Source organism: Eleutherodactylus coqui, chromosome 1 (assembly GCF_035609145.1).
Source record: "Eleutherodactylus coqui strain aEleCoq1 chromosome 1, aEleCoq1.hap1, whole genome shotgun sequence".
Taxonomy (NCBI): domain Eukaryota; kingdom Metazoa; phylum Chordata; class Amphibia; order Anura; family Eleutherodactylidae; genus Eleutherodactylus; species Eleutherodactylus coqui.
The window spans coordinates 452762818-452781645 of NC_089837.1; the positions used below are offsets into that span (position 1 = coordinate 452762818).

An 18828-nucleotide genomic window follows, 5' to 3' on the forward strand; every position below is an offset into this window, starting at 1 on the left:
TCAGTCCTAGTAGTGGACAATGACAGTTGACCAATACGTTGAGGACAGCCTGCATCCACGTCTTTGTGTCCCCTTTTATTGTATTCTTGCCTCTGATAATGAGGATTGCTGAAAAGTTCTCTCTACAGAACAGGAAGTAGCCTATTAGGCTCTGTGATCAGTGTGAAAAATGCAGATTTTAGGAATTTTTCTTTAATATAGATTGTGACCAAAAGCTAAACATTTTTTTAAGAATGTTTCTTTTTTTTTCTCAACATAAAAACTTGATTTACACAACAGGTTCCCGGGGACACGTTCCTGTTAGGTCCTGTGGCGTCAGCTGTGATGCTGCACGAAGAAACATTGCACACAACATCTGTGACTAGGACAGACAAATTCATGCGCCATGTTTGAGGATTTGCTGCAGTTTTTGCTCTAAAGATGCATGAGGTTTTGTTACATTTACTTTATTTGCACCAAAATTCTGTTACTAATCTACAAGTCTGCAGTGGACAGTTTAGCTCCTCTGGTGTAGTCTGGCTTGCTGCATATTGTTAGGTTCTACGGCCATTGTGCCGGTCTTATGCCCGCTTAGCGGTGATCGTGCCTGCTCTGCACCTTATCAGATATTGCATTTTTGGCTCTTTTCCAGTGAAATATGGTTACAGTAGTAGCCATTATTTTCTGTGACTGATACCAGGGCTGTGGAGTCAGTAAGTCAAACCTCCGACTCCAGCCCTTTCATTTTCCCAGACTCAGACTCCTTCATATAGGACTCTTTATTTTTTTTTTTACTGTATTAAGATGTATCAGGCTTTTCATCACCATTATGATAAAATAAGCTACATCCTACATGCCACATCTTAGTGTTTTTGATAAATAGGGGCTTAGATGATCATTTATTGGATATTTCAAAGCTTTCCTCAATTCCTATGAAAGGAAACATATTATAAATATGGTCTAATTCAATGCAGAGTTTTTTTGTGTGTTTTTATAAGCCGTCGTCGGTACATCTCTGTTTGACACCATTAAATCTGCAGACCCTACAGCTGCTCGACTCAAGGGATCCTCAGCCAGCGACTAGAACTGGTGGTAAAGCCATATATGCCCAGGACTTCGCTCAGAGCCGGAGTGCATGCATGTTCATCCAAAGCAGCCCCTCTGCGCCAGAACAGATTTCCATTGTATTTTCTGCAGTAAATCACTTACGTCACTAGAACTTTGTCATTAAACCGCATATTATCCCAAATATGGTTCTAATTTTATATTTTCAATGTAAAAGCAAATGAAGCCCTGAACAGTTTACATAAAGAACAGCATGCACCAGGGACATTTCCTGATTGTTAATGGAATAGCTCTAAGGACTTGTAAAGGCAACCCAAACTGCTTGCATCTTCCTTAGTTTAGATCTCACCAGGCACCGCCAACACGAATCTGTGGAAAAGGGGCTTCGTAGCAATATACTACTTATTCTTACTCTAGAAAGCTTCTGATATTGGACTACAGTTTAGTCTAGCCTCCTAACAACCACACAAAGGACTCTCCAGCAGGTGGAAACAATAGGTCAGAACTAATCCGGCCATCAAAAGAAGTTATTTTACCTCATTATCCACATGTTCTGGCTATTACTGCCCCAACAGGTGTATAAGGCAGAGCAATAGAACTAAAACTATATTAAATGGGGTTTCCATGACCTATGAGGACCCTTGAGGAAAGGACATCAATAAAAGTCCCAGACAACTCCTATAAAGGGGATTATCCAGAGCACAATTTTTTTTAAAATCTGCTCAGTGGCAGAAAGAAAATTGCAGCCATACTTACCCCAGCCGATCCCTCACGTTTCCCATTGCCTCGCTGCTTCCTACCTCTTGCTGCAGCAGCAATGATGTACCAACAACAGAGCACATGACTGCTGCAGCCAATCACTCAATCGCTAAAGTAAGCTGGTTATTGGCTGCAGCAGTCACATGTCACAGGTGTCTAATGACTGCTGCAGAAGGAAGCAAAGAGCAGCTGGGATTTAGATACCTGAAAGGGGGGGGGGGGGGACTGCGGGAGAGAGGGCCCAAATATGAATAGTTTCGTTGAACAGGTTTTTTTCACCCCCCTGAAGTAGGAGTATTTATATGTATGAATATATTTTAGTCAGGCTTATATTATTTGGTTTTGTGGAAGGGTATATGATATTGAGGACCCCACATGAGTTCAGCATTTCAGAAGACAGACAGAATATGCACGAACACTGAACCAGATCATATGTTGTGTACATGGACACTGTACATGGGTCCCATGGGTCCATAATAAAGATTTGTAGACACTGATGTTGCCACCGTATGGGGTTTGTGACAAACCGCATTCTCCCGTATAAGCAATGCTTTAAGAAGGGCATACATCTAATGTGTCATGGAATGCAATAGTTCCTCTCTTGTGAATTAGAGTAGTGACAAACATCTCCACGCCTCGATGTAAAATCAACAGTACAACACGGGCTTACAGAATTCTAAGGCCCATTGCGAAGGTTTACTTCATGTCAGACGATTGGTGGTAGACAACCTTATGAAAGGTCATCTTAGGGCATATTCATTTTTTGAGGAACCATCTCTATTAGCTACAGTTGAGCTATATCCAGAACAACTCATCTCCCGAGAAGAACAGGTCGCTTCATGGGATGAGGGTTGGTTTTACCGTAGAGTTGCATCCATTATTGACCAAATGTAGGGTCTCTTCGCAACACCACTGTGCGTAAACCGTATTGGTGGATGAATAGATTATCATGTACTGTGACTACTCTATGCAGTAGCTTAGTTTTAGTGGCCATCTATGCCATGTTCTGGTAGGAACAGTCATTTAAGCTAGTCTACAGCAGTCAAGAGATGGCAGAAGGCCAACAGGAATACAGCCATCTACTAAGAGACAGAAGCAGCAAATAGACACATGGCTGAGGATTGCTTCTCTCGTTGTTCCCAAGAATTCTTACAGAAATAGTGTCAGTTCCCTCACCGAGAAGTAGGCCCCACTATTCTCATGTCTATATATGGTAGCCCAACACTAATTATATAAAACTAACAATAAGACTTTTAATAAACCACTGCACGCAGTTTTAATTGAAGCCTACACAGCCATGAACAAAAAATTATTCAAGTGGAACAAATACGTTACATCATTTTAGCGCTTATTTTCTGTCTACTTTCTCTCCAAGCTTATAAATTTGCAATGCATACACTCTAGAAGATGGGCAGCTCTGTTACACTAAATTATAGTACTCCGGCTCATCTAAAAAAGGACGTAATAGTCTAAACACTTCCTGTCTTATTTCCAGCATGTGCCATGTACAATGGGGTACTGGCAGCAGAAGGGCAAGATTCTAAAATAAAAGTTAGGGCTAATGCCCACGGACGGATTATCGTTGCGTAATTCATGGCCAGACGCCCACCGCAAATTCCGCAGCAATGACCATCCATAGACATGCAATGGTAAATGATTCTCCTTTGCCCACGAGCGAAAACCAGCTGCGATTTTCCGCTCACGGAGGAGAATCGCAGCATGTTCTATTCCGTGCGGAAAATTTGCACGGACGGCTACCATTGCAGACAATGGAAGCAGTCCGTCCCGCAATACTATATTCAGTGGGCACTGTGGAAGAATTCCCGTCACAGCATCAGCGCCGGCGCGTCATGCCCTGCACTGTGCATGCTCGCCGGCCGAGACACTCCCTGCGGATCTGGAAAGGAGAGTACGGGATCTCTGTGGAGTGCCAGGTCAGATTCCGCTGCGAGATTTCGCAGTCGGAATCCGACCCGGCCGTGGGCATAAGCCCTCAATATCTCCATTATAACGTTGTAGGCCGCTAACAGCATCACACCATTGATAAGGGATTGGGCCAGGGATTCCTCCTAGTCCTTGCACATGGCATATCCCATGCTCACAATGTTGCCCCATATAAGTCATTTTCAGAGCACTGTTGCTGCAACTCAGGGAATGATTGTCCCCATATTCATGTAAATACAGAAGACACCATACAGGATAAGTCAAAAGTCGCTATATAGGTGTGTTTTGCAGGTCCACATAAGCAATGCCACTGACAAAAGTAACATATCAATGTGATACTGCTACCAAAGTCGAGGTCAACACATCACGCCGCCCAGACATTGAATGTGACAAATGCCATGCCAGTAACGCATGACTGTATTACAAAACGTATTCAAGATGACAGGATGCATGGATGATGCCGCACGATCATGGTGCCCAAAACCACTCCGATTGAAGGGATGTCCACCATTGTCCTAACAGCCGTTACCAAGAGCCCTAGGAAGAGCACCTAACATGAGTCAATCAAGTGTAGTATGGATCATCCACACCAAACAAGTGTCATCCATGCAAGATGCAGCTGCTGCACCACAGGGCAGAGCACAATCCAGAGAAGCATGTGCAAATTTGTGATCGGGCTATGGCAATGAATACTAACTTTCCGCACTTCTCCAGTGAGATCCTGTCCTATTCTCAGATGAGGCCATCTTTTATGTAAGTGGGGAGGGTAAATCGGCAGAACATGCAGTAGCACAGTGACAGGAACCCAAACTGGACTGTGCCTATTGAATCCAAGGATGGCGACAAAGTCATGTTATGGTGTTGCATCTGAGGAACCAAACAGAGTGGCTCCATCGTCATAGATGACACCATCAATGGTAACTAGTATCTGCAAACTGTAATGCCAAATATCCTCAATGACGATGCGTTACTACCACACTGCTTCCAACGGGATGTCGTCCCACCACATTACGCACTGGCTGTGTGTCAGTGGCTGCAAGAACAATACTTGAAAGTATAGATTGGTCAGAAGGGGCCCATGCGGAGGTCGCCGGCAATTCGACAGTTTATCAAGAAAAAAAGTAGACTTTTGACTTCCCCTGTATAATTAGAAAATCAAAACCAATCTTAAAAAAAAAAGGGTGCATTTCAGTAGGCCTGTTTAGTAGTAATTAAGGTAACGGGCCCGTAAACTGTTAATAGGTCATGTCCTTTAATAAAAGTCTTGATTTGATATTGTAACGTTAAATATTATATTCTGCGTCATAGTTGAAAAATTGTATAGAAGTGTTGGCTTAACATATCCCAAGCGGGGCGAGATTACAAATAAATTGCTACAATAAATACCTAATACTACAAACCGTATACCTGCACCACACATTTGACAGAGGCTATCTGTACCCCATAATTCCCCTTGTTTATTTAAACAGAAAGTATACATTTTATTTATACTTTACTAGGTGGCACGATTATATGAAGTTTTTGTATCTTGAGAGTTTGCAGCTCTTAAAATTCAAGACGACTTAAGAGTAGACACATTTCTGTAATAAAATTGTATAATGTTAACCCCTTCATGCAATTCAACATGCAGAAAACATGGGATGTGCACAGATTTCGTATGGAGCAGGCTTGGCAGCCAATCCTGCTCCAAACGCAGCGGGTGTCAGTTGTGTCTGATAACGGACACCCAGCTGTAACCGGAGAGACCTCAGATCACTGTTAAACATTTAGATGCTGCTCTCTGACAGCGGTATTTAAATGGCCCGACAAAGGGAAAGTCCTCCCTCTGTGTCCCAAACGTCATGGCATCTTGGGAATTTGATGCCGTGTATTTCTGCCCATTAGCATGCCTCAAAAATACAATATACTCTAATAGTGTATGGAATAAGTGATTATATATCTGATATAGTAAAATAATGCATTATCTATCCCACATGTTGAATGCCGTCAGGAGGATAAATACACAATGCCAGAATTGTGCTGCTTCTTTAGTCATCCCTTCTCCAAATGAAATCTTTAATAAAAAGCAATGAAATAGCCTATGTACCTCAAAATAGTACCAATAGAAACTGCAGGTCGACCCGCCATACAAGCCCTCACGTAGACCCATCACTGGAAAAATAATGTTAAAGAGGGTTAGAAGATGGTGACTAAAAAAAAAAAAATCTCTTGCGAAGAAAAAATCCTTTTTAAGTAGTGCAGTTAAAAATTGTATAAATTTGCCATCACCATAGTAGTACAGACCCACAGAATAAAGTTAATATGTTATTTTTAATAAAATCCTTCAAAAATTGTGGAATTGAGTCCCCCCCCCCCCCCCAATTAGGCCCAATGTTCACGGGCAGATTTTAATTATAAACTCCACGCGTATCTCCTGCGCGAGAGAGATTCACAGATCTAGAAGCCCATATGGATGTATAAGCATCCGGAGGGCAATTTAATGCGGAAATTGCAGCATGCTCCATTTTTCCGCGGATCCCACAGGGACGGCTTCCACTGCAGTCAATGGAAGCAGTCTTATCCGCAGCACAACCACAGCTGCATTGTTGCTTTGCCGCGGATCTGCGGGAGATTTAAAAAAAAACAAAAACACAGCGCATGCACGGCACGCTGCCGGCCAGAAGAAAGATCCAACCACGACACAGGAGAGCTCCGCAGCGTCAGGACAGGTGAGTAAATGTCATTTCTGGCCTCATGTCTGCGAGCACAGGTAGAAACCACTGTGGGATTCCACACTTGGAAACAGTGCGTGCAGGTGGACATGAAGCCTTAGGGCTTCTATCCGCTTGCGTTTTTCTAACGTTCCGTTTTTATTTAATGTGCACGTCAATGGGACTTTCTAATGTTAAAAACGCATCACACAAAAATCGCAAAGCACAAACTTGCAATGCATTTTTAACACTAGAAAGTCCCATTGACTCTCGCATTAAAGAACAGTAGCGTTAAAAAAATGCAAGTGGGTAGGAGCCCTCAACTGTTTTTCAATAGGTTAAAGAAGTGGTTCCAAAAAAATATATATATATATAACTCATCCCCCAAGCTCTCATACGGCTAAATCTAATATAAAAAAATCCTACAGGCTTTTTCTTGCCCCACACTTGGACCTCTTTGCGTGTTCTTTGCTGGATGATTTGAGTTTGATACATTGAGTGACCCATCAGGCGAGGTCAAAGTTCCTATGTTAAGTCTAGGGGCGCCCTTGTGCTTCAGCCAACAGCGCCGCTGGGGAGAGTCAAGTGTTGCTAAATGACGTTCATATCAAGTGCTTACCAATTTGACTGTTGCCATGTCCCCAAAACGTGGAATATCAAATCCTTGGCTAGACAGTTCCTTCTACATTTACTACCATTTTTCTAAACCTTTTATGTTTGCATAGCAAACATCGTGTCAATATATTTGACAAAAATATAAAAACAAAAAAGGACCCCCCCCCCCCCCCAAATCTCTGGTCCTCAGAGAATATGAGTTCCATAGGGAAAAGGACTATCAATGTGTCAAGAAATAAAATTTGCCAAATTGCGAATTGTAAGCCTGTGCTAACCACACTATACAGGATGCATCTTTAGTTGGAGGTTTTTTAACTTTTATTTCGGTCATAGTCTCCCATCCACTGCTGTCTTTTGAAGCTTAATAATTCTAATTTGGTAGACTTTGCCTGTTCTGTCTCTGGAGCTCCTGAACCTGCTAACCCCAAATACAGTCTTGTATCTACTACAAGCAGAGGCGTAACTTGAGGCTCCTGGGCCCCAATGTGAAATCTGTTACAGCCCCTAAGTATAATGCTTTATTCATAGTACTGGGCTCCCTATATGTAGAAGAAAGGCCTTATGGGCCCCCTAAGGCTCCTGGCCCCGGGTGCAACCGCATCCTCCATAGTTATACCCCTGACTACAAGCACACATTGTGTCAATGGCTGTTTTTAGCCACACACACACACACACACACACACACACATACACCCCCCCCCCCCCAAGGAATCAAGAGGAAGACTGTAGGGTTGTGATGGTTCCCAAAACCAAAAATCAAATCAAAGATTTGGGTCACAGAAAAGGCTAAGCTTCACAGATATGAAGATGCCATCTTTATTACGTCCACAGCATACAGCAACGTTTCAACTGCTGCCGTGGTGTTTGTTAAGCGGCAGTGGTTAAAACGCTTTGGGGCGGTGTTGGAGTAGGAGTCCATATCCTTAGCGGGCACATTTTCCCAGTTCAAAGCTTCCCTCTGTAAGGTTATTGTAGTGCAGCTGACATTGCATGCTTTTCTGTTTCCCCAAAATCATCTGAGTCTCAGCAATTTCTCATAGGGGAATAGGGCTGTATTACTAGCATAACTACATTTAAGGAATGATTAATACATTGTATTTTAATGAACTGGCAACAGATCACAAAATATATAGAAATCAAATGCTTTGTGCACCTTTCTAAAAAGCACATATGTCATTAACTCTGAATAAAAGTAAAGGCTATCCATAACATCCAAGATCTATCGTATGGGCATGATGCCAAGGCTAAGGATATTCTCAGCAATTCTAAGAAATGGCTTTTCTGTAGCCAGCACAGGATGTCCTGTCCAGCAGGCTTCTGTTGGCAGGACTGATGTTCTTCGCCAATATTACCAGTTAGGACTATGAAGCCAAGGGTGACGAAGTTCATACAAAAAAGGATCTGAACTGTTCAGTGATGGACAGGGAAGCAATTTACATTTTACTACATTGATTGTAGTGCATTACTATAGATGGCACAATGCTAACATATAAAGCCTTAACTCTCAACCATCAGGACAGATTGTGAGAAGGAAAAACTTGATTGTAAGAACAAAACTGGATATTGAAACTCCAAACATTTTACATACCTTCAGTAGGAAAAAGGTAACTCATGTCCTCTCGTTTCCAATCCCTGGTAGTGAGGGGTCTCTGGAGCCAGCAGTTCTGGAAAGTTAGATGATTCCATGAGTAATCCTCTGTAAAACAAGGTGTGATATGCATTTTGTTAGTTCCCAAGATGCAAGTGACACATTCAAAAAGACTACATTACTGTATGTCTAATTGTAGCTGCCTCAATGCTGGGACCAGAGACTCCCTTGTAACTAAGGAAATGGTATTAAGACCTATATAACATATTTGACCTCTTCATGTGTTCTGTATTCTCAGATATACTTTACATTCCCAGAAATACAACATTACACAAAATTATTTACATTAGAAGGCATTGTTTTCTGCATTTAATTGCCAGTTTTCCACCTCTACAGGCTGTATATGTAATTTCAGTCTTCCCTGAGCTGTTGGGTGAAGACTAGCTGCAATGATGTCTCCATACACTGCACATAGAGAAAACAGCAGACTGTTTCCCAACTTTCTATAGCACATACAAATACAGCAGGCGGCAGCCCCATTGACATACAAAGAACATTGTGAACAAGGTTTTCTTCATCTCCATGGGGAGTCCCCTTGTCACTGAACACTATGACAGCATTGTCACAGTGTCCAGTGACAATGGGACTTCCCGCGGAGATGAAGAAATCCTCTGCCACAGCTGTCACAGCTGTGGCAGAGGACTGCAATGTTCTCCCATTAAATTCAATGGAGCCGTCGCTACAGCCGGCTCCATTGAAAGCAATGGGCTGCCGGCAAGCCCTGCATTGATTTTTGGGAAAGAGCTTTAAATATAAGCATCCCTAAAAGGTGTGAAAAAAAAAATATAAAAATGAATGGGTGAGTGCTGCCTCTGATTGGCTGAGCGCAGGGACCAATCACAGGCAGCTCTCATTCAATAGTTGAGTGCGGCCTCTGATTGATCACAGTGCTCAGCCAATCAGAGGCAGCCCTTTCAGCAGGCTGGGATTTTAAATCCCCGCCTGCTGAAATCACTTCACAGCAGTGCAGGAAAATACCTGGCTGGACGCGCCTGAGCCCCGGCAGCTGCTGAGAGGGGAGTAGTTTTTTCCCCCCACACATTTCAGGGAAGGGTTTATATTTAAAGCCCTCCCCTAACAATCAATGCAGGGCTTGCCGGCAGCCAATTGCTTTCAATGGAGCCGTCTACAGCAGAGGTTCGTGATTTTTGTTATATGTTCTCAATGGGGTCGGCGCTGCTGCCGCCATCCCCATTGTCGCATCCAGGGGTCTCCCAATCAAAAAACACCAGCTGCCGCAGTTATCTGCGATTTCAGAAACGGTGTCCTATAATTTTCACCGCAGGTGTTTTTCCGCATGTAAAATTTACACGTGACTGCTGCCATTGAAAAGCATTGGTTTCATCTAGTGCGTTTTTTTTTTTTACGCGTGGAACAACGCCCGTTAAACCGTCTGTGTGACTGAGCCCTTAGTCTCCTTCCTATCCTCCATACAGACAGATCACAGGTGTTTTCTCATGCCATTACTAGAGATGGATTTCACTTGACAACAGGCAGTTGACAGCAGAGGTGAAGGAGACCCCCAGAACCAGCACTTTACAGGGATTTTTCAGCACAAAATCACCAGTTTGGGTACATAAATGAATTTGCACTTTTGCTAGTTATCACATTGGTCATCATTAGAGATGAGCGAGCGTACTCGGTTCGGCTGTTTTTGCACTCGAGCACCGCTTTTTCCGAATAACTGACTACTCGGACGAAAAGATTCGGAGGGTGAGCGGTGCTCCCCCGTTCCCCACTGCTACACCCCGCTCCACCACGCCGCCCCCCAAATCTTTTCGTCCGAGTCAGTTACTCGGAAAAAGTGGTGTCCGAGTGCAAAAACACCCGAACCGAGTACGCTCGCTCATCTCTAGTCATCATATTAAAACAAGTTGTCTCGAAGTGCAGTGACCATTTAAGTTATGCCAAAACATGATATAATTTAATATTAGACGGTGGAGCCATGTGTCATATTGAAGGTATCAATTGTGTAGTTTATATATAAGCAAACTTTACTTCCTGAGATACAAGATCCTACATGCTGGAGTGGGTTGCAGCGCCGGTGTTACCTCGAGTCTCCTGAAATATGGACTGAACTTTGTATGAAATCTCACTCAGCGTGTGACACAATTGAATTAACAGATGTGAGAGTATGTTACAGATTGCTTGTTATACAGTATGCTTACCTAGGGTAATTTGAGAGCTTAGACGTTAGTTAGGCCAAATGAAATAGTCAATTGGAAGCCACTGGGTATTTTGACATGAAACTGAAAAAAGGCTAGAAATATTGAATTTTCTGCTCTGAACCACAAGTAAAGGTACTATTGAATTAACGTCTCGTGGGATGTAAGTGGTGAATGCTGGGGAAGGGTGAAGGCCAACACATTATATAAATTTACACATAGATCATACATCTAAATGGCAACACAGCTTCTGAGATTAAAAACTGGTCACAGTAAATGAGCGCGGGATGATGGGGCCAGCTAATACTTTATGTGTATGATGCATTACATTTGCTGCTTCTCAGTATCAGCCAAAGTGTCAGGTTCATTACTAGACTAAACATGTACAGAAAATAAAGTCCAGATCCCGTTTCCTCACTCGCTTTAGGTAGCACTCTGCAGAAATCAAGCAAGATTAATATCTATATATTAGTCTCTAGGAAAATAACTGGATGTGACCATCATACCCCCTTATATTCAATTACAAAAAAAACCGGTAAAAAAACTGGATCACACTTCCATGATCCACAACGTCATGCTTCAGCCTGTAAAGCTCGTTAGTGGTGCTATATATTCAAACAAAGGGAGTAAATAGTAACTACAGGGCACCGTAGTACAGTTTAAATGGAACATGTCACTAGGACACCTAAACCACCATTACCACAGTAGTATATATGGGTAGGGCATATGGAGATTGGGATTTTTGGCAAACTTTTCCCACCACCATGAGTCCAATGTGCCTCTCCTGTTCCTTAGGAGTCATGCTCTTCTGCAGTTATCACTCCCCTGTACTTTGACAGGCCTCTGCCCTCACTAGGTCCGGTGTTCTCTGCAAATCCTGTGTCTTGTCTGTGAGATGTGGCGCAGGCATAGTGGAGGATCCAGACTGACCTCATTGATCATTCGCGCATGTGCTGGGTGAGACAAAGGCATCGGCAACTCATGATGGCACCTGAACTCAGATGTTGTGCCAATGCTGCCTCCAGCCCCAGCGCATATGTGAGTGATTGATGAAGTCAGTCAGGATCCTCAGCTACTCCTGCGCCACATCCCGCAGACGAGATGAAACAAATCCCACGCAGAAATCGGGGTCAGATGAAATCAGCAGAAACCAGGAATGCCTCCCAGATCCTGTTATATTGCTCATCAACATACAAGGTGGGGAAAGTTTACATTGGGGATTTCTAGCTTAGGCAAAAAAGTAGTAAAGTATTTTTTTCTTTAAACAGAAAAAAAAAAAAAACAAACAAAAAAAAAACCACACCATAATCTCAATACAGCCATGTAGTTCGCCCATTCTGGCGTGTTCGTGTGCACAAATACATTGCGTAATTACATGCGTAAAAATAATGCATAAAATCACATTGATTTTGTGCATAAATACGCAGGTTTCCTGAGTATTTATGTACGCCCATTAATTTCAGTGTGTAAAACGTACCAAGATAGGGCGTGCTGCGTTTTTTTTTTTTAAACACATGATCATGCATCGCATGAAAAACTAAAAAAAAAATTATAATAATTATATATATCTATCATGTGAACAAACCCATTTAAATCAGTAGATTCTATTCACTATGTATGATGCATGCAGAAATTGCACACATAGTACGCGGCTCAAATACGCCCGTGGGACTGAGTCCTTAAGGCCTTATTCAGACTAGCGTATCCAATTTCAGTATGTGAAAAGATGACCATTTTTAGTGTGTGACATACATGGATATAGGAAAACATGGGATGCACATGCGTGATCTGTGTGACATCAGTCCTGTATTTCTTGTGGAAACAACTGAAGGCCCAATTCTTCCATGTACACCCAGTTTGGTTTTTATTTTTTGTGTACCCACTGATTTAAATGGGCAATTTAATGCTTCATAAAAAGGACCTCAATGGACCTCTCACACATGCATCTAAAGGCCCATTTACACTGGACGAATGTCAGGCACTCGTCCCCGCATACACTGGCTCCCATACCGTTATGCAGGAGCGAGTATCACTGGCTCTGACAGAGCGGCCAGCAGGGGGCCGGGGCGGCTGGAGGAGAGTTCTCTCCCCGCTCCCCCCCCCCTCCCTCTCCATTTACTGTAAGCAATGGCCATTCAGTACTGAATGACTGCTGTTTATGCTGCTTAAAATTCTGACGATGATCGATCAGTGTAAACAGCAGCCATTCAGTACTGAACAGCTGCTGCTTACAGTGATTGAAGCGGGGCGGGGGAGAGCAAGGAAAGAACTCCCCTCTAGCCGCCCCAGCCCCCTGCCGGCCGCTCTGTCAGAGAGCCAGCGATACTCACTCCTGTGTAACAGCACGGGAGCGAGTATGTGCGGGAACGTGTGCTGGGCATAATTTGCCCGAAATTCATCCAGTGTAAGTGGGCCTCAAGGCACAGCTAAAGATGCAGCTCAATCTGCTCTATAGCCCTCAATGTATACATGCAGATTTTGGTGCAGAATTTTCTGCACCTTTAGGCTGGGTTCACATGACGGGGAATTGCCACGTTATTTCCGTGCAGACTTTCCGCATGGAAATTCCATTGGCAATCTTAAACCCGAGACCAACCAGCAAAGTGGACTAGATTTGCAAAAATCTTGTCGACACGCTGCAGAGAAGCCATTCTGGCCAAGCCGCACTGAAGCGGACATGCCGAGCAGAGTTCAAAGTCGCGGCATGTCAATTGTTTCGCCGTTTCCACGGCGGTCTCTCTCCTCTCTATGGGGAAAGATGGTTGCAGCAAAATACAGCAGCGAAGCCTCTTCAAAACTGGCACCGAATGGCGATGGTTTTGAAGCTGCATTCCGGCCGCAACTAGATCGCGGTAGTTCTGTGCGGACCCGCTGTGGTCATTCTGTGAGCTTTCCGCAGGATTTCAGCCCCATGTGACTGCAGCCTTAGGTGTGTCTTGCAGAAATATTCCACACCTGTGAAAGGTACTGAATAGGGCATGCTGCAATGTATTTATTTAGGTATGGAACATACATAAAATGCATGTGTGAATAGCCCAGCTGACCTCATTGGGTTTGTGGGATGTCCATTATGCAGCACAAACCAAAATTATGACTGTATGAATAAATCCTAATTCTGAATAGAGTTTTCAGACTTTAGATGTTAAGACTATTCCCAATTATTGAGAGAGATCCTAAAAACTGTGTGCAGCTGAAATAAAAAGTGGAAGATTTACTTATTGTGTATAAGTTTGCCTGTTTTAAAATATCTAAAAATATGTCAAATTTATCTCAGTGACTAGTACTAAAATGATACATTTTGTGTATTTTTATATATAAAAAAAAAGGTGTAATCCATTGACTGGCTTAATTTGGGTCACAATTTTGGCATGTCCCATTTAAACTATTAGAGACCGCAATATGCCTTTTTACTGACCTCACTAATGGCCTTTAAACATGTATCTTACTAAGGCAGTGGCTAGGCTGACTGACAGCCAGGCTCCTACGCTAACAGCCAGTAGTAGAGAAACCTTATATCCTGGCAGTTTAACCATGTATATGCCACAACCAATAGCAACTGCAGCATGTAGGCAGATGACAGGAAGGGAGCTCCTTCTGTCACCTATCAGCACCTCACAATGTAATCGCAAAGTACCAATTGGCTCAGATGGCAGCTGGAAGGCTGACAAAGTCCTACATGTAACTCAGCCTATTAGGCCCAGCCTCCTTCAGAGTTTCATAAACTTCTGTCATAGGCTTAGTAGAATGCACTACATGAGTAATTCAGTGTGCTATTCTAGCAATTGAACCATCTCATCTTTAAGTCCCCTTAAGGATAAATTACCCCCAAATTTTTTAAAGCACCACTTAATAAATAGGTAATACTGTGTTTGTTACAACGCAACAAATACTTTGCTAGTTGTCTTGCACAGTGAATGTTGCAAAAAAAAGTAATGCCAGAATCTTTTGTTCGCCTCCCAAAAAAAATGCAACACATAGCGGTCCAAAAGGTCACATGTAACACAAACTGATATCAATAAAATCTACAACTCTTCCCACAAAAAAACAGACCTCTCTAATTTCTGCTGCCAGAAAATTAAAAATAGTATGGGTCTTAGGGTGCATTCAGACGACTGTATATCGGCCGGGTATTCACGCCGGCCGATATACGGCATCTCTCTCTGCAGGAGGAGGAGGCTGGAAGAGCTGGGAGCAGGGCTCTGAGCTCCCGCCCCCTCTCTGCCTACTCTCCACCCCTGCACTATTTTTAATGAGAGGCAGGACGGGGGCAGGGCCAATTCCCGCCACTTAGCCCTGCCCTTCGGCCAGCCTCCTCTCATTGCAAATAGTGTAGAGTGGTGGAGAGGGGGTGGAGAGGAGAGCCTCCTCCCCCTGCAGAGAGATGGTATACGGTCGTCTGAATGCCCCCTTAGAATGTGGTTAAGCCGATTTAATTGTTTTTCTTTAAAAACATGTTTTTCTTGTGCAAAAGTAGTTTAAAAAAATTTTTAAAAAACTACAGAAATTTGGTATTGCAGTAATGCGTATCTATGTAAGAAAATTATTTTTACCGAATGGTGAACTCTGTAAAAACAAAACCCAAAACAATAGCGGAATCTCTGCACTTCTTCCCCATCTCCCTCCCTAAAAATTGTAATAAGATGTACGGCACATTAAATGTACCCCAGAGTGGTGCTATTAAAAAATACAACTCGTCCCATGAAAAACAAGCCCTCACACGGCCATGGCAAAGAGTTATCATAGAATGGTAGAGTTGGAAGGGACCTTCAGGGTCATCGGGTCCAACCCCCTGCTCAGTGCAGCATTCACTAAATCAATCAGTTATGTCTCTTGCAATGTGATAATAAAAATCACTTGGTCCTTAAAAAGGCACAAAATAGGCTCGTATCTAAGGGGTTAAACGTAGCCGCATATCTACTATGCACGGTTTACCAGTTATATGGAATACAAGAGTCGCAATTTTGGTGCACGTGCCAAAATAGCATCTTTTCAGGCATTTACTCTGAACTCACCAACTTTTCAAAAAGGTGTGTGAACCTAGCATTAGGAGCTTGGCCACATGCACCCCACCACATTTTAAACTGGAGTACATTTTACTAGAAACCTATGCCAGCTTGTAGCTGGCATAGCTTTCCATCTGGCACACGAGGATGCCACCCGATGAGACCAATGTATTAAAAAGGTTTGTGCCTTTTAATACATTAGTCACTTGTAACTAGGAACCAAGTTTACTTAGACCGGCATATGAAAACTAAATATATCGCATAGTCTTTGAAATGGTTCCCCCACAACAGCAAGCTTTACTGTAGCATATTGCTAAGGTGTGTCATATCTTATTGATCTATGAGACCACCACTAACAGTTTTAGGAAAGTTCCCTGCGGTGGTCCCTTCATCAGAGAACTACAACATAGTACCAATCAAGTAAGTAATGGGTGCCAGTTGCAGCGCCGGCTCTGAACACCGTACGCTGCCAGGAATATTCGAAGATGGCTAAAGGTAAAGCTTTAAATACTACACCCAAGAGCTTACAGTATAGAAGAGGCTATATTTAAATCAGTAGTCTGGACATTTATAGCACACGCACAGCCAAAGACCTTGCAGTTTAAGGACATTGGTAATATTAATACACCATACCTAACACATTTGCCGTACGTCAGATCATTCGTCCACAAGCACATTTTAAAATTGCAGCTTTTGGCAAAATGTAGTGTGTCGTTTTATTTTTGCACTAGTCCACAGATGTGCAGTACACATGGTTTAAATCATATATACTTTTCTCTTGCCTGTGGTCGACTTGAAAATCGGTTTGGAAATATTGCTGAATTTTAACGGGCCGCTTATTTAAATGCAAAATACCGCAGCGTTTTTGTGTTAACTTAAATGTGGAGGAAAATATGTGTTAAAGGACATGTTTAAAAACATCGCAGACAGCTGAAGTCCTCAGATACCAAGGTTTTTTTTTTTTTTTTTAAGTGAAAACCCTTATCTGAGCAGTCTAGTGATACACGAGTAATGCCATTCGCCAGACTGTAAAGTTACCGCTGGTGGAGCCTGCAGGCCGTGCTACAGTGTTTTTGGCTTTTGACCTTTCAGTTTGCTTCTTTCTACATAGATCATGCACATGACCATGCTAAGGGTGGCTTTACATGGGACGACTGGCCAATGGATTATCGCTCTTGTGGTTTTACACAGGAACAAGAGTCGCTGACTGAATGAAGCAGAGCGGGCCAGAGATCTCTTCTGGCTGCCTGCCTCCATTCACAGTAAACAGGCAATTCATAAATGAACTGCCTTTTTACACAGGCCGGTGATCCCTGTCATAACCCATCCTAAAAACCCAAGCAACCAAGTCTTGAAGTTTTGGGTATCCCACTGCAGTTAAAGTTAAAAGCTTGAATTCCCGGAATCCACAATTATTGCTTCTCCTGTGTTTGAGGCCCCGATTCACATTGAATCCTAATAACCGTCTAGGTGCTCTCCCTAAGGTGAAAATATAGTGTTTCTGAACCCCCCTGTCACAGGCCTCTCACTAGCAAAGCCTGACTCCTATTGTATGCTGATGAAGGGCAAATACCCTGAAACAGCTGTCTGTGCATGGAGGCTGGCTTTGCTTTCAATTCCCAGTCATTGTTACAAGGCTTGTATAAAAGGTTCTAACTTTGACTTGAAGGAATGCTGCCTACCAATAGGTGGCACTGTGGAGGTATTATTCCATCACCCTTATTTACACATTACCCAGGAGGAGCATAAATGGCCTTTTGAGTCTCCTCACTCACCATCTAGATAGCGTTTCTGACCCACATTAAACCCTCTAACATTATATAGTATAGTCAACATGACATACATATTAAAGAGATGCCACCATTTAGGGGAGTGTTGTGAAGAGAAACATTCATTCATGGGTCGGTTATTAGGATTAGTTATATGAAGTTTAGGCAAATGTCTTAAGAAATTCTTTAGGAAAGAGAATCTTACTACTTCCTCTAATATGAATGCGGAAAGTAGTAATATAGGTTCTTATCCATTATTAAAAACGGGTGTTTCAGGTACAAAAATGGAAATTCTGAAAATACTGAAATCTAGAAGGTACAGCTAAGTAGCAGCAATCTGTACCTTTTATCTGCCGTTCTGGACCCGCTTTGTCCTGTGCAGCCACTGATCTGCCACAAGGTTTACATGCATTACTTCCACAGTAAACCCAACAGACTTGCCTACAACCTACAGCATGTATAAAGTTTGTCTCCCGGCCAGCGCTGTAGCTCTGCCCACAGCTAGCAGGTCTTACAACTTACTGGCACCAACCTCCCTCTCATTGAAGCAGACAGGAGCTTCCAGCACTAAGCTGCACATAAGCAATGTAGCGCAGTACTTCCTCCCCTGTCCTCCCATCATGCACTGCTCACGGCTATGGATGGGAGGAAGTAGGAAATGCTGACAAGATGTCAGAGGAAGTAGAGACATTTTTCAGGCGAAGGGTCACGTGACACAAATAGAAAGTATCCAGACCAGGTACAGCAAACCTTTTACAGAATTACTTATTGTGATGATGTACATTAGACTTTAAAAGGTTAGCCTGTGCCTGGAAAAGCCCTTTAAGAACTTCATTGATGACCAGCTCTGTACTTCCTGTTTGGGTGTGGGGTTCGTGTGACAGCGCTCTGCTTTTTTTCCTCCACTTCCTTATTTCTTTTACTGTGCATGCTTGGCTTCCCATGCATTTCTATGTAACGTGAAGTACTATTGTATAAAAATACAAAAAAGTATTACGGAGGCGAACCTTTTATTGGCTAACCAGAAAAAATATATATGCAAGCTTTCAAGGCTTTTTAATTCCCCTTTACCAGACTGCCTGCAGCATTACTAGATGTTCCATACAAAGTCAATAGACCCCATAGAAATCTATGTCTGAGCATGTGCTGTAATAAGCTGAGCATCTTGGCTAGTTGAAAGACTTCCTTCTA

At 42.9% G+C, this 18828-nt stretch overlaps 1 long non-coding RNA gene across 1 annotated transcript in view; it reads right to left on the reverse strand.

The window, feature by feature from the left end:
- Window positions 1–8646: 8646 nt before the first annotated feature.
- The window catches only part of LOC136612863 (uncharacterized), a 75688-nt gene continuing 65506 nt past the window's right edge, over window positions 8647–18828 (reverse strand). The window contains exon 4 of the long non-coding RNA XR_010790423.1: window positions 8647–8748. This is a non-coding gene — a long non-coding RNA (uncharacterized lncRNA). The remainder of the gene's footprint in view (window positions 8749–18828) is intronic.